This window comes from Cervus elaphus, chromosome 26 (genome assembly GCF_910594005.1).
Source record: "Cervus elaphus chromosome 26, mCerEla1.1, whole genome shotgun sequence".
Taxonomy (NCBI): domain Eukaryota; kingdom Metazoa; phylum Chordata; class Mammalia; order Artiodactyla; family Cervidae; genus Cervus; species Cervus elaphus.
The window spans coordinates 21,012,555-21,027,962 of NC_057840.1; the positions used below are offsets into that span (position 1 = coordinate 21,012,555).

General features: G+C 38.7%; 1 protein-coding gene and 1 long non-coding RNA gene across 6 annotated transcripts in view; one reads left to right on the forward strand and one right to left on the reverse strand.

The window, feature by feature from the left end:
- Positions 1 to 15,408, forward strand: part of PDE7B (phosphodiesterase 7B) — a 344,516-nt gene that overhangs the window by 190,147 nt on the left and 138,961 nt on the right. The gene's annotated exons all lie outside the window — the stretch shown is intronic.
- The window catches only part of LOC122684385, a 69,137-nt gene continuing 59,174 nt past the window's right edge, over positions 5,446 to 15,408 (reverse strand). The window contains exon 3 of the long non-coding RNA XR_006338018.1: positions 5,446 to 5,735. This is a non-coding gene — a long non-coding RNA (uncharacterized LOC122684385). The remainder of the gene's footprint in view (positions 5,736 to 15,408) is intronic.

Below are 15,408 nucleotides of genomic sequence, written 5' to 3' on the forward strand. Positions count from 1 at the left end.
AGTCTAGTGAATGATTAAAATGCATATTTCAAATTACAACTTTGGTAAAGCTACTTAATCTAACAGATGTTAGTTTGTCTGTAGAGATATGTGTATATTATTATTTATATTATGTGCTAGTGGGCATCTAATTCCTGAAAAAGCAATACTATAGAGAGAAAACAAAAGCCCTACAACTTTTTATCACTTAAAGTTACATTTTTTTCCTGGATGTTGTGAAGTTGAGCTAAATGAGTCTCAATGTGCCCGCGGGCCCCTAACCTCTCCCTCAGTGGAATATAGATCAGTGGCCGTGCTGGTTCCCAGGGAGGCTGCTCCCTCCTCTGCTGGTACCCTCATCCTGCCTGCCAGGAAGCAAGATCTATTTCAGCACCTCCCCAAAAGCTGCCTGTTTGCCTTCTCTTCCTTCCCTGCCTCCCCAGCCTCAAGGAGATGAGGGGCTCACAGCTTCTGACATGGACAGAAAGCCATTTTTCATCCATACACGCAGCATGAGTCCATATGATGAAGCCCCAAGGCGAGTTGCTTCACTTTCCAAATTGTCTTGCTCATCCTCTCATCTTGTTGCTGAGGCCGTGTTTCCTCCTCTCATCAAGTGCTCTGTGCCAGTCTCACCCCACCAGCATGATGGTGAGGGACTCAGGAGCACATGCAGATTATTTCCAAAGCCTGGCATCTTTCTATTTTTAGATGGGCTTAAGTTGTGTACGGGGTTTAAGTAGAAGGTTCTTCAAAAAACACCAAGACACCTCGTGTTCTCCTTCTGTCTCTCTCAGATCTGACCCTAGCCTCAGAATCCTCAGACAATTTAGAAATACTTTGACAAATGGAACTATCTCTGTTCCTCCACAGAATCTGAGACTTACCTTATGCTCAGAATGTCTTTTTGACATAGGCAACGGAAAATTTTCATTAAACCTACAAAATCCAGCTCACACATCCCTTTCTTTGTGATGGCTTCTCTGCTCTCCACCCCCCACCCCTAAATCTTCCCCCACAGGCATCTATTCCCTCTCTTTCACATTCTTTACCTGTAAGAACTTCACACATTGCATTTCTAGTACACAACGTTGGCCATGCTAGTAACAAAAAACAGGAAAATTAAATACCATAACATTCTATCTGTGTTTCAACTGCGTGTGATAACAGATAAATAAGTTTACATTTCTAAAAACCATGAAACTGCAGTAATTCTGAAGAGCATCAACAGTCTAGAGAACTTTAGAGACTAAAGTCACCGTTTCTTAGTAAGCTGAATTTAACAGTAAAAGTTCTGGCTTTTCTTTTGCTTAGTGAGGGACATCATTATTTGTCCTTGTACTTCTTAGTTAAGACTGGAACTTTGTTTCATAAGTGAAATAGAAAAGTGCTCTGAGATTTTGCTTAGGTAATAAAGGGAGAAAACAAAAGGATTTGTGGAAAGATAAATGCATACGTAAGTTTTCATGAGAAATATTTAAGATGAAGTACACTAAACTGTGAGTGATGGAAGACAGAGAGGAACAAGGTCTCCTGAAGAGAGTAAGCAAGTTCTACAGAGGAGGTCATACATGGGAATATCTTTGTTAGAGACTAATGCAACTTTTAAAGCAATAGGATGGATTTTGTTTGTTTTTTAAGTCTTTATTTAACAGAGAAGGACCAAAGGGTAAATAGCACAGAAGTACTCATTCTTACTTTTTTTTAATTGGAGTATAATTGCTTCACTAATGTTTCTGCTATACATCAGCCTGAGTCAACTACAAGTGTACACTTATCCCCTCCCTCTTAAGTCTCCCTCCCACCTCCCTCTATGTCATCACAGAGCACTGAGCTGAGCTCTTTGTGCTATATAGCAGCTTCCCACTAGCTATCTATTTTACACATGGTCATGTATATAAATCAATGCTACTGTCTCATTTGGTCCCACCTTCTCCTTTCCTCCCACTCCCCTCCACCCTCCAACCCGCATCCCCATGTCCAGAAGACTGATCTTAAAAAAAAAAAAAAAAAAAAGCAATATGTTGGGGGAGAGAATGGGGGTTGATAGGACAAAGAGAGAGTCTCAACTTCACACATCTTGGGGCATGCTTCTAGGCATGGCCCCAGGAGCTGGACAATTGGCAGAGGCACTGCTTGCCCCAGAGAGGGACTCTGGAATGTATTGGCATGCTCAGATTTGGAGTTTTATCTCAGGTCCTTAACTTGTACCCAAGTATTTAATCTTATTAATGCTCATCGTTTTCCCTTTATGAAGCAAATGAAGGATGCCCTAATTGTCTAGTTAACACAAATGGGAATTTAAAGGAATTTAATTTAGGAATTTAAATTCCTAACAAATAGGAATTTAAAGACTAAACAACTTGTCCAGACTCACATTGTGTCAGAATCAGACCATCTCAATCTTCCCAACTCTAATCCACAAAACTAATGTGATCAGGACACAAGCTGAGTAATTTAAATTTAAACCAAGACATTGTTTTATGGGTTATATATTGATGAGCAAACATGTGGACTCGGGAGGTAAGGTAAATCTTGGTCCACACAGAAAAAATAAAGTTACCATGCAAAATAAGTCAAAGAATTGTGCCTCCTTTACATTTTTAAACTCATTTTGTGGGCTTAGGTTTAAGTCAAGGTTCCAGTGCTGGGAAGATTCCCAGGGGGAGATGCCCATCTATTATCAGTAGAAAATAAGCTTTCAAGCATGGTGGTGAGAGCATGCCCAGAAGAGGGGAGTAGGGAGAAGTAAGAAGGACAGAGAATAAATAAGCAGTTTCTTAAATGCTGTGAGTGCAAATATTATTCTAATTGTGATTCTAGTCAGCAACTTAAGACTAGACATCCCCTAGCAGGACTTGGTCTTAGTTGAATAAATAATTTGATTTCAGAATTCAACCAAATAACTGCAAGCTCTGTAGCTGTGGAACTTACCTTTCATTTTGATATCTATGGTCTAAATTTTACATTATGTTTTACTTATTCATTAAGCTTGTTTCCATTTCAATAAACTTTGGTTACAGAAATATATAAAACATATACCTCCCTCAAAAAGAAAAAAGCATTCATTTTCCCCATAGCCATTATAACTTGTCCTGTCTTCAAGGAGAATAAAAATATCAGAAATTTGCTTTATACTGAGCCCTGAAAATTGAATGACTTCAGAAGAGAAAATATCTAAAAACAATTCACTGATTCCAGAAAGGAAAATTCAAATTGACAAAGGGGCTGTTTTTAAATATCTCAAGTATCAAGCATGATATACATTTAATATGTTGAAGACTGAAATTTTTATTATTATAAAACCAGGAGCATTTATTAGACTGTAATATACACCAGGGACTGTGATAAGTGCCAAAGATTCATGGAGCAATCAAACTTAATAGAAGAACAATTATGAATTTATGAATCAGAATTCCATCTAGAACTTTACTTTGAAAACAAGCATTTGTTAGTTTAAACCTCTATGTCAACTCAAAGTATTGGCTATAAAAACTGGCCAGTAAAATTCAAAAACTCTAGTAAAAAATTCAAGCATACTTTAAAATACTCCTCATTATTAATGATTTCATTCACAGCAGGACAAATTGCTTTGATCAAAGAATCAATTAGTCTTAACAGTAGATAACTTGACATTAATCCATAACATTTTTCTGTGTTCTTGTAGACATGAGCCTCCTCGCAATCTGCTGTTGTTGCTTAGTCGCTAAGTCATGTCTGAATCCTTTGCAACCCCAGGGATGGTAGCCCATCAGGCTCCTCTGTCCATGGGATTTACCAGGCAAGAATTCTGGAGTGGGTGGCCATTTTCTTCTCCAGGGAATCTTCGCAAGCCACAGATCAAATCCACATCTCCTGCATTGGCAGGCAGATTCTTTACCACTGAGCCACAAGGGAAGACCACTCAATCTGCAGCTACTGCATAATAATCACTGACAAGTCAATCCAGTCTTTATATGTGAATGCAAAATTGAATGAAAACTGGGACACATCATCTCACTTTGAACTAAACCTGTTCTTCATCTGACTTCCTAGTTTTCATAAGTGGCATCACACCTGCAAAAACCCAGGTTCAAAACTTCTCCCTTCAGCTCTCCAAGTCCACTTGGCTCCAAGTCCATAAAATAAGTTAAGAGTACCAGGGTGTCGTTGTAGTATTGAGATTTTTAAAAGTTTAAGACCTGCCTCTCTGTTGTGAACTGTGTAAACTGTACAAGTTACTTCACTTTTCTGCATCTCCATTTCCCCTCCTTTAAAAAAAGGGAGTTAAAACAGCAACCTCTGCAAAAGGTGAGGATTAAATGAGATGATATTAAAAAGTACCTTAAAAAGAGCCTATATCCTACCCCATTCTCAATAAATGTTCACTATCATAATTATTGATATTGCTGCTATTTCCTCAACAACTTACATCCATTGTTTTCTTTCTATTCCATTACATGACCCTGAGCTAAACCTCAGGTTGTTTGGTCTATTATCTTCCAATAGCCTCAAACGCCAGTACTGTCTTTGCACCCCTTCTTTGTCCTCCGTCATTTAGATAAATAACATCAAAAGAAAAATCAGAATATAGCCCCCTTTCAAAATCATTCAGTGATTTTCCATTGCCTATGAAGATAACCCAAATTCTATTATTCTGCATCCAAAGCTCTACACTCTCTGAAACTAGTTTACTTTCCCCACCTTATTTGTCATTATTGCCCTCTAAGCCCTTGTATTCCACTGTGACAGGACAAGCATCCCACAGCCTCCAACTTGCTTTCTGCTTATCATCGCAAATACCTAAAATTACTTTACTTGCCTCCGTATCCCCAATTCCTGTCATCACTGAGGACCACACTCATGTGTCATACCCTCCACAAAGTCTCTCTTGAGGTCACCGAGGAAGTGTGCCTTTCACTTCTGAAGTCTCACTGAACTTTCTTTGTATTTATTTCACAGGCAAATCACTTCTTTATTTTATTATAATTAATATGTATTTTCTTCCTCCCCTCCTAGATTTTCAGCTTTTTGAGAATCTGGAGAACATTCTATTTTCTTTGTGTTCTCCCTAGCATCTTTCACATGTCAGCCGCTCAATACACTTTGATAAGTGAAAAAAAGGAAAATTATCAGAAGGAATAAAATAGCTTACAAGTTGCCATTAAATGCATGAATGAACTTTTTTTCTAGGCACAGATTACTTAAGAAATATGAATTCCAGCTCTTCCTTTTAATGGAATTATTTTTAAACTTATGTTCTGGCAAAAGATCAGGATTAGTCATTACAGCTTTTAAAGGAAAAGAAAAGAATACACAAGAGTGAATTTCAAAACCATTAAAAAGTTATCAAGTATGTGCAGAACTCATATGAGACAGTTCTCTCTTCATATAGAGGAGTTGTCATGTACTGATAATTATCAAATTTTAGAGTAAATGCATGTAAATTATGCCTGCTTTTATATACTTTTAAAATAATTACTCTGTTCATGAATCTTGGAACATTTTACATCAACTAAAGTTTCAAAAGTTGCTTCTTTTACAGATAACACTCCGTATATTCCTCAACGTAATTTCAAAAATAGATGCGGAAGGTGTGTGTTTACCCAGTTCTACAAATGAGCTTTTGAGGGGATGAAGCTGAATGGAGGATGTTATTCCCACGTCCTCTGCTCTTTGCCTAGAAACAGCTTCTTTTTTCTTTTCTCTCTCTCCTTCTTTTTTAAAACAAGGCTGGTTTCACTGGACAGCAAAGCATTGACGTTTGTATCTAATTTCTAAAAGGAAAACATTAGAAACGTTATTGTTAAAAGACCAAAAGCTCCAAGTTATTTTTTAATTCACAGAAGTAGCTGAAAGTGTGTGCTGTCTCCTATTATGTGATTATTTTCTCTCTTTAATTATCAATACACTTCAAAGTACATGGTAGGTACATATCACCATATGAAAAATATGATACAAAGCGAACTCAAAGTACTTGTGATTTAACACAGTGCACTTGCCTGGATGTACTCACAATGTAGACCTTGTTCTTTGTTTTTCTGTTTATGTCTCTCTGCCTTTCCATGTATTTGTATTTAGAATTGACTTTAATCTCTTTGTGTGTGTGCTCAGTTGCACTGGATTCGTTGCATTGTGACCCCATGGACTGTAGCCTGCCAGGCTCCTCTGATGGATTTTCCCAGGTGAGCCTGCTGGAGAGGGTTGCCATTTCCTCATCCATGGGATCATCCTGACTCAAGGATCAAACCTGTGTCTCCTATGTCTCCTGCATTTCAGGCAGATTCTTTTACTGCTGAGCCACTGGGAAAGCCCTAAAATACTAAGAGGGCACTCCAAGAGTTTGGATTTGTATCTGTGTACTTGCCTCAAATTTCCTCAAACTACAAAGTTATCAGAGACCCTTGCTTCAGAGTACTTCTCACCTAAAGCAATACAGATGGCATGATATTTTATAAATTATACAGTGAGCCCCTGTCCTGAGCATTTTGTCATGACTACCTGTGCTTAGTCACTCATTCACGTCCGACTCTTGTGGCCCCATAGACTGTACCCCGCCAGGCTCCTCTGTCCATGGGATTCTCCAGGCAAGAATACTGGAGTCAGCTGCCATTTCCTTCTCTAGGGATCTTCCCAACCCAGGGATCGAGCCCACATCTCCTGCATTGCAGTCAGAGTCTTTACCGACTGTGAGAGAAGCCTTGTATTACTGTAGAAGAACCTATAGGTTACTATCTTTATCATTAGGAACAGGATAAAACCTAAAAGTCAGTCTTGTGTGCAATTGAAAAGCATAATTGACAAGACAAAGCAGGGTTTAGTTGTATATGGTCTTAAAAGTGAGTCCAAGGGGCCAAGCCTATTCCAGAAAACAAAATCCCTAGAGATAAAAAGATAAATTTTGAAAGAGATTGAGTAGCATGCTATTGCATGTACCTGGTAGTAGAACTTGGAAGGTGGAAAAGCCAAGAAATTGTAAAATAAAATCAAGGTGAGAGATATAATGGGAATGAATGCAGATCTTTGGTCAAAGTATTGAAAAAGAAAATTAAATAGTCAAGGGTAATAAGACATATAATATAATCATTAGAAGTTTTCCCATTGAATCCCCAAATGTTCCTCAACCACTGGAATTAAAGCCAAAACACAAGATTCTCTTTTTTACTCCCTTCTCCATCTTTTTTTTTTGGGGGGGGAGGGGGCATGGCACACAAATATTAATATCTCACAGAAATCTATAGACTTGATGAACGTTTCATAAAACTTCAAAACATACTCATTTAGAGGATCTCTGACAAAAAAAAATCATTCAAAAATTAGAATTTGCTGAAGAAAATGACTGAGAAAGAAAAGAGAAGGGGACAGGTAGAGCCAAGCATAGGGCACCAAGGAGAAGGAAGAAAGATGAGGTCACTGCAGAAAAGTGGATCCAAGTATAAGAAAGTGTCAGTCGCCCAATTGTGTCCAACTCTTCGTGACTCCATGGACTGTAGCCAGCCAGCTTCCTCTGTCCATGGAATTCTCCAAGCAAGAATACTGGAGTGGGTTGCCATTCGCTCCTCCAGGGGATCTTCCCAACCCAAGGATCAAACGTGGGCCTCCCAAATTGCAGGCAGATTCTTTACCATCTGAACCACCAGGGAAGTAGCTAAACCTAAGAAGCATAATCAAAAACACATACAGAAATAAAGAGGAAAGCAGTCACTGTTAAAAACATTTGTCACAGGGATCTCACATTTCCACATTCAAAGGTAAAATAAATGTACCTGGTTTCTTTTCATCCCCTAATCAAATCTTCCTCTTGAACCCACCCTAATGAGGGGTAAGAAAATTTGAACTAGTTAGCAAGGTGGTGGCCAGTTTCTTCAGGATGAAGTGACTTCTCTTGGGTAAATACTTCCCTCCCCTTGCTCCTCTCCAGGGCGCTCTCTGATGGCTGTGTCTCAGGTTCCCACACGCTCATCTGAGGGTTTCAACCACACGCAAGGCAAAGCGGCAGTCTGAGACAGGGAACCGTGTCCATCTGACCACTGGGCTCTGTCTGATTCTCCTCCCTACAGTCCTCCAGTGTGTCAGGAACAGATGGCCTAACCCATAGCACCTTTCCCAAGAGGAGGAAGCTTCAGTGTTGAAGGGACAAGAAACCATATCCACAGCCTACCTCTCAGCGTTAGTGAGATCTGATAAATGAGAGTGCCTTTATCTTTTCACAAAAGCCGATTCTTAAGATCATTGTTCTGACACACACACACACACACACACACACACACAAATAAAACAGAAAGCCTTACTCTGATGAAATGATGAATAGTGACTCCTTTCTCTTTTCCTTCTTACTACGGTATTCCTAACCATGCCCAGTGGATGCCTCTGGTGAGGTGGATGGGGAAGATACACACAAGAGCATGCAAAAGAAGAATCACATGGATCTCTTTCTAAAAATGTGATCTCCGTGATGCACTGGTGTGCTGCTATGTGCTGAGCCGTGTGCTTGAGAACTGCCTGCTCAATATTATTTATTTTGGTCACATTCCCATGCTTGTGCTGAGTCCGATCATTCTCCCCTTTCTACTCCCTCTCTCTTTCTCTTGAAATATGCTCATGCATTTCAGCAACCATCTCAGGATTCTGACACAGAAAGGTTCAACTGAATGATCATAATGCGTGAAACAGGACGCCTACAAGTCACACTTTTCTGATCAGGTTCCCTGTTGAAAGCTGAAGTTTTATATCTAATGCAAATTGAAATTGTTGTCATAATCATACAGACATTGTACTTGGGTCAGGTCTGATACATTATCACTGCTTGAATGTGCTAATTGGAAATCTCTGAGAGTTCTTTTTCTCCTTTCTCTGCACCTTGCCCCTAGGGAGAAGATTAGGTTGGAGGGCACTGGGAGAAGTGTATTGGTATGAAGAGCAGGATGGCTACATATTATAAGAGGGGTCCTTATTTTTTCCAGTGTTGTAACAGGAACCATTATTGCCTCCTCCATGGTCGCTGATACTTCTTCTCCTTCTCTGCCCTCTCTATATCTCAGTTGAGGTTGAGATACATTTTTTTGTGCCCTCGTTATCTCTTTTGAATAGTAGTTGAGTTCTGTGATGTTTTACTTGGAGTAGTACATAATTCTACAATAGAACAAAAGAAAATATTTCCTTGTCAATTAAATCAGTATATAAAATCAAGAACTGTGAATTCACTGGACTTATAAACTCTAAAGCAGGTGATTTCTACCCTCCTAAATTCTAAATGCCCTATTCTTTGATTTGGTGATGCATGCACCTAGAATGTGAACAGATAAAATTGGCCAAAAACAAATCTGGCGTTGAAAACATTTTTGAAAATATTTCGAACACTCCAAAAATAATTAGAAACATTCTAGGAGGTCACAGAATGGAAAATGATGTTTCAATATGATGTTCAAGTATTTAGCTTATTCTACAATACAATAAGCATCAGTTGAATGGGAATGTATTCCCCGTTTAGAAATAGAAGAAATTGAGACCTATATTTACTGGTTGTTTATTCAAGATACTCAGAAAGGAAAGTAAGTGATTAAAATTTCTAGATTTATTCAATTATTTAATTGAACAACTATCTTCTGAGTGTCTACTCAGTCCACAGCATTGTTACTGTCCCTGAGAGGAAAGCAGAATGAAATGGGATACAACCTGTTTGAAAATACAGGTCTACAAACAAACTGATATTGAGGTAGAATGGCATATGTTTTAAGATATAGTAGAGACAATACTCTGTAGAAACACTGAAGAAGGACCAAGTCTATTGATTCAACTAAGTTTTGTTGTTTTTTTTTAAGTGATTATCATGTGCCAGTCTTGGTTCCTTAAAAAATAAAAGTTCATTAACCAAGAAAGTTGAGGTAAATGGATGAATAGATGAATAGATGCACAGACATAGACAGACAGAGCAAGCTAAGTAGGTGACATGTGTTAAACTGGAGGTACCTATGCTGGGCTTCCTCAGTGGCTCAGTGGTAAAGAATCCACCTGCAATAAGGAGACACAGGAGATGTGGGTTTGATTCCTGGGTTGGAAAGATCCCTGGAAGAGGGCATGACAACACCCCCCCCCCACCCCAGTATTCTTGCCAGAAAGATCCCATGGACAGAGAGCTTGGCAGGCTGTGGTCCATGGGGTCACAAAGAGTCAGACACCACTGAAGCAGCTGAGCACACACACATACCTACACAAAGTCAGTTCCAACACACAAGAGAGTGATTAACTCTGTCTGAATTCTGGGTGGTAAATGAGTCTTCAGAGGGGAAGTTATTTTGAGGTACCATTCAAAGTAAATTACATTTCTCCAAATGAAGAAGACATGGAGGACATTTCAGAAAAAAGAAATAGTGTAACAAAAAAGAAATAGTGTAATTCAGGGAATTCTGGCAATGCCAAGTCGTGAGATATGAGTATTTCAGGAAGATGAGAAATACTTCTAAGAATGAGACAAGAAAGGCATACTTGGGGGCAGGTTACCAAGGGCTTAATCTGCCTTTCTAAGGAATGTTTCCTCCAGGCAATGAGAAGATTTCAAATAATATTAATGAGAAGTGATAAATTTTACATTTTAGAAAGGTCACTCTAGCAACAGAGGCTGGTGGAGAGCTGGACTTAGGTAAGTCCAATGAATTACCAATGAATTTACCAATTTACCAATTACCAATGAACTTCTAACCATCAGTTTGATGTTCATTGAAAATTTTGAGATGGTAAATATTTTTCTTTAACTTACAAACCAACTTTCCCAAGTGCTATAGCATCTTACGAGAAATAAGACACAAATCATCAAGCCAACACCCTTTACCACCTGACACCACCCTATCCTGAAGAATTTTATCCCTGATGTTCTTTTACCCAGACCTCCCTTTCAAAATCATGCTCATCTTCTCCCCAAATTCAAAACCTGACACAATGTATCCTCCCAATCTCAGAGCACGCTGTCCCTCTTACTTTGCCAAGTTATGCTTCTTCCTGTCTTCAGGTTGCCATGATTTTTTTAAGCAAACAACTTTTTCAAGGCTATGTGTCACAGGACGGATGAGAAAATGTATAAGAAAAACTCAGTTCTTATGTAGCTTATAATGTATTGAGTTAGACAGAATTACTTACTCAAATACAAAAGAGTGTGACAGATACTCCATGAGGACTGTACATTAACTCACCCATCTCTGTAGTGAGAAAGACTCTGTGTGGACTGGTCATGATAGCTATGTCTTTAAAATAGTTAAGATCTCAACAAGATGTGACAAGGTGACTTTCTTGGTGAAGGAATTAATATGAATGTAGGTACAGAAGCAGAAAAGCACAAGAAACTGTTGAGAAATGAAGATTAGTCAAGTTAACTTGCTCTGATATTTGGCGTAAAGAGTAGTGGGGGAAAAAAATGAAGACATGATATCAAAAGGACCAGAGTGCACATGAACAAGAAATCTTAACTTTTGTAGAACTACTGAAAGATGCTAAGGAGAAAGTAGAGAATTCTTTGCACTGTGTAATAGAAAGTGCCTTTAAGATCATCTAGTTAAACCTCTGCATTTTCTTAGGTAAGAAAGTTTGACGTACTTAGAGGTTACACAATATACTTGGAAACAATTCATGGTTCCTTGATGTGCAGCCATGCTGTTGACTAAGCCATGCTTTCTGCCATGGTCCGAACTTTGTCTCTCAACTCCAAAAATACCTCTCTACGCGATAATCTCTCTAAATCTAATTTTCTATCCTTTTCATCCCAAGTGCCAGCATCTCTGTGCCTGCATTCTGTAAGTATGTGTTGTCTGTCTTAAACACAAGCGAGAATTATAGATATACCAATAACTGCTTACTTAGGTGTGTATGTATACAGGTATCTTTCTTGTTTTCAACTATAAATTGTTGTGGGCAAGTCCCAAGCCCTCTCTTTGTGAATTTCCCCATCTAGAGTGTCTGCAGTGCACTAAAAGGGCAGTTGTTCACCAGAAAAGAATGTTAGAGGTGAGACTTTAAACAGGATGGTGAGGTTAAAGGAAGTTACATATAAGATAAATAGAGATGGTAGTTGCTGGTTGCTAAAACCATCATAAATGAAATATGTCTGTGACCCTGTTCTGCTTATTTCCGCCTGTCACTTGGAGACAGAATTTCAGGGTGGGGGAATGGTGGGCCAGACAGAGCCAGAGCGTGTGGCTGTTGGTAGCTTAGGTCTGTAGTACATTTGCCCATAAACCATTGAGGATTAACCTCTTGATCCCTCAGGTTCTATTTGCAAACATCAGTGTGGAGTTCAGAAAGCAAGTTGAAGATTTAGCTACACTTAGGCGAAATTTGATGAAACTCGTCCTTAACCATCCATTTTTTCTCTTGCTTGCTTCTATAAGGTGTTTGTGTTTACAAAGGAAGAATATAGCCTTTCGTGGCCATTTTTCCTCCTTTTTCCTCTGAAACTCTCTCCTTTCTCTCTGAAGCCTTCTTGGCTGCCTGAATTGTACCATTCACAGCCTGCTTGCTGGTTACCACCCAAATAAGGTAATAGAAACATAATTGAAGTGGCTTCTTCTTTTTAATGAACAATAGACCTTGTTCCGTTAAAAATAAGACCCAACTCTGAATCATTACAGAAACTTTTTTGATGTTTAAAAAGAAATGTCAGTGACTATGAGGGAGGTGGCGGCAGACAGAGTTTTCTGATGTTGTTCTTAATTATTTGTACTTCATGCTCCCCGTACCTCGGGCTCTCGCTGAGGCAGAAACGGTGAGATGCCACAAAATAACCCTCTCTCGAAGTATATTTGGCCTGACAGGAAACAGGAAATACCAGAAAAGATCACAAGAAAAGCTGTAATCATAAGATTTCTAGCCTAATTCTTTTGACGTCAGCAGTTTAGATAAGTCAGATAAGCAATCACAAGCATCCGCGGGCGCTACAGTGCCAATCCAAATACCCCGAGTGCATCTTCCACCCTTTTGAACTCTCTCGTTGTTGTTTTGCCCCTGCCCTCCTCTCTTCCCCACAAGAAGCATATCCTGAAATTGTGAATTATGGATTAATGTCAACATTAAGGTATTCAAAGACATTACACAGAGCTTCTAAATTGGTCCTATAGCCAATTCAGCTTGCTCAGGGCATTATAAATCTCGGATGAAGCTGACTGTTAATAAGATGTAGAAACTAACTCTGGTTTATCTCAGAAGGAGTTTGCTTCCTAAAGTTTAACTTTCCCAATCTTGACAACTAAGCTATGGCTATGACATGTCTTTGATAATAGGCTAAAAGATATATTACCCTACCCAAAATATACCAAAGTATTCAGTGACTCCAATCATCATTATTATCACTTTTCTTTGGGCATCACCACCTCCATTCCACAACAACAAATTATTTATGGATTGGTTAGAGATACACAACACACGGAATATATTCCCCTATGAAAAGTTTTTAAAACTTCAGAACCAAAACTATGGAATTCAACCATTAGGTCATAAACAAAGGCACATGTGTGAGCTGTTCAGAGGATGAGGTAAGAGGTTAAATCAAGATTTAAATCAATATTGCAATAACGTGTAAATTTAAAATAAAAAATGTTGAGAAGAATTATTTATACGGAATCTAATTCTGAAAAGATTTGTAAACTTCTGAGAAGGTCATAATAAGCCATAAGTATACAAAGACATCCTGTCTGGATAAAAGACAAAAACCATATAGTAAAGTAGGAGGGAAGGAGAATAAATATACAAAGTGATTGAGCAAAACTGAGATTTGAACTTCCTAGCAGACAGGGTGAAAGGGGAAAGAGTATGATTACAGCATTCATTGAAAAAAAATTTTTTCCTGGCTTTGAGTATGTGGAGCAAGTTTTGATGAGCACTCCCTGTATGATAATGGAGGATGTCCTTTTTAGGAGTTTGATATGCAGCTATACAGAGGTTCATCACAATGAGGGAGTTTTACAGACTTTCTCAGTGATAGATGGTTCTATAGAGACTATTCATTGGGGAGACAAAAGTGAGGTGGCCCAACTGTGACTTTGGGTGGTCTGACCTAAGTAGTCAGCATAAAAAAGGGTCAAGAACACGTGCATAACTATGGGAGTGAGAATGAAAGTGTGTAACCTCAGGGAGGAAATGCAACCTTCAGCTAAGGGTTCAGTTCTTATGAATGTACTAAATTAGGTTATAGCCACTGGGACATCCAACAGTTCTACTAATCTCCTAATGGGCGTACCTGCTTTTATAATCATTAACATGCAAAGAGAAAAATGAAGAAGCAAATGCTTCCTCTTAGATGGTAGAAGTGATTTTATATTTGTCATTGGTCGTGCCGGACATTTGGCTGTAATTAAATACCTATTGGTAAGGAGTCCTGATTAACACATGGATGATTCTTGAGGCTTTACTGGATTTTTTTACCTGCTACTCTTTACTTTGAGTACCAAAACTAAGCCGTTTATTTCATCCATGTTTCCCCAGCATATGAACCCATGTAGATGCTCAAAACTTACATGTTGTATTAAAAGTTCAGAGTAAATAATATCTGAATGCATTTTTCATTTTATTTGAACCCACTTCCCATACTTCACCTAACATTCTGCTCAGTGAAAGCCCTTTTAATACTTCCCATGGATTCAGAAAATTGAAAAAAGTGTATGTGTTCAGATTAAGAGATAAATACTATATTCACGGAAGCACAGTAAGTATTGAAAAGAAGTGGATTTATTTCTATTCAGTGAAAAAGTGATGAGCAGCTGGGTGTCACTGTATCAAGAGCCGCAGTCCAGACATCTTCTCTGAGACCACTGCCAAATAAAACTTACCGAGGAGGGTTACCAAGGAGCATGTGTTGGGACAAATTAATGTCAGAAAGAAAACAGGCTTTTGCTTTGCCCAATTATTATATACTGGGCAATGATCTTGCAAAATAAATAAGGAAAAGAGTAGAAGTGAGAGAAAGCATAATTGGGCTTTCTAAAAAGAACAGTAGAGTTCAGAAAGGAAGAAGGAGGCCTGAGCTAGATAATGCCAAAGGTAGCACAGAGAATAGAAAGTGATGGAGTCTGAATGCACTGGAAAGACTTGTTACTATATCTTCTAACTTCTCAAAGCAGAGCTGCTCTTCCTCACAGGTTGCCAAGGTCAAGGTGAGCCCTTTATTATCAACAGTTGCAATATATTTATATTATCAGTTTTTGTCAAGCTAAGCCAGTTGGATAACTTTGCACTTTAATTGAAAACCAAGCTTGAACTAAGGGCCAACCAAGATACATGCAGACCAGGCATGTGGTATACTAACTACTGTAAGATGACTTGGAATCAAATTGATATTCTCTAGTGGCCTCTGGACCCACCTTTGAGGTTGTTGAATTCTTTCTATACTCACTGTTGATGTTTGCTTTTGCCCCATGAAGTTGAAATTTAAAGATCATAAAGGCTCGTTTCTCAGGGAGCCTTCAGTTC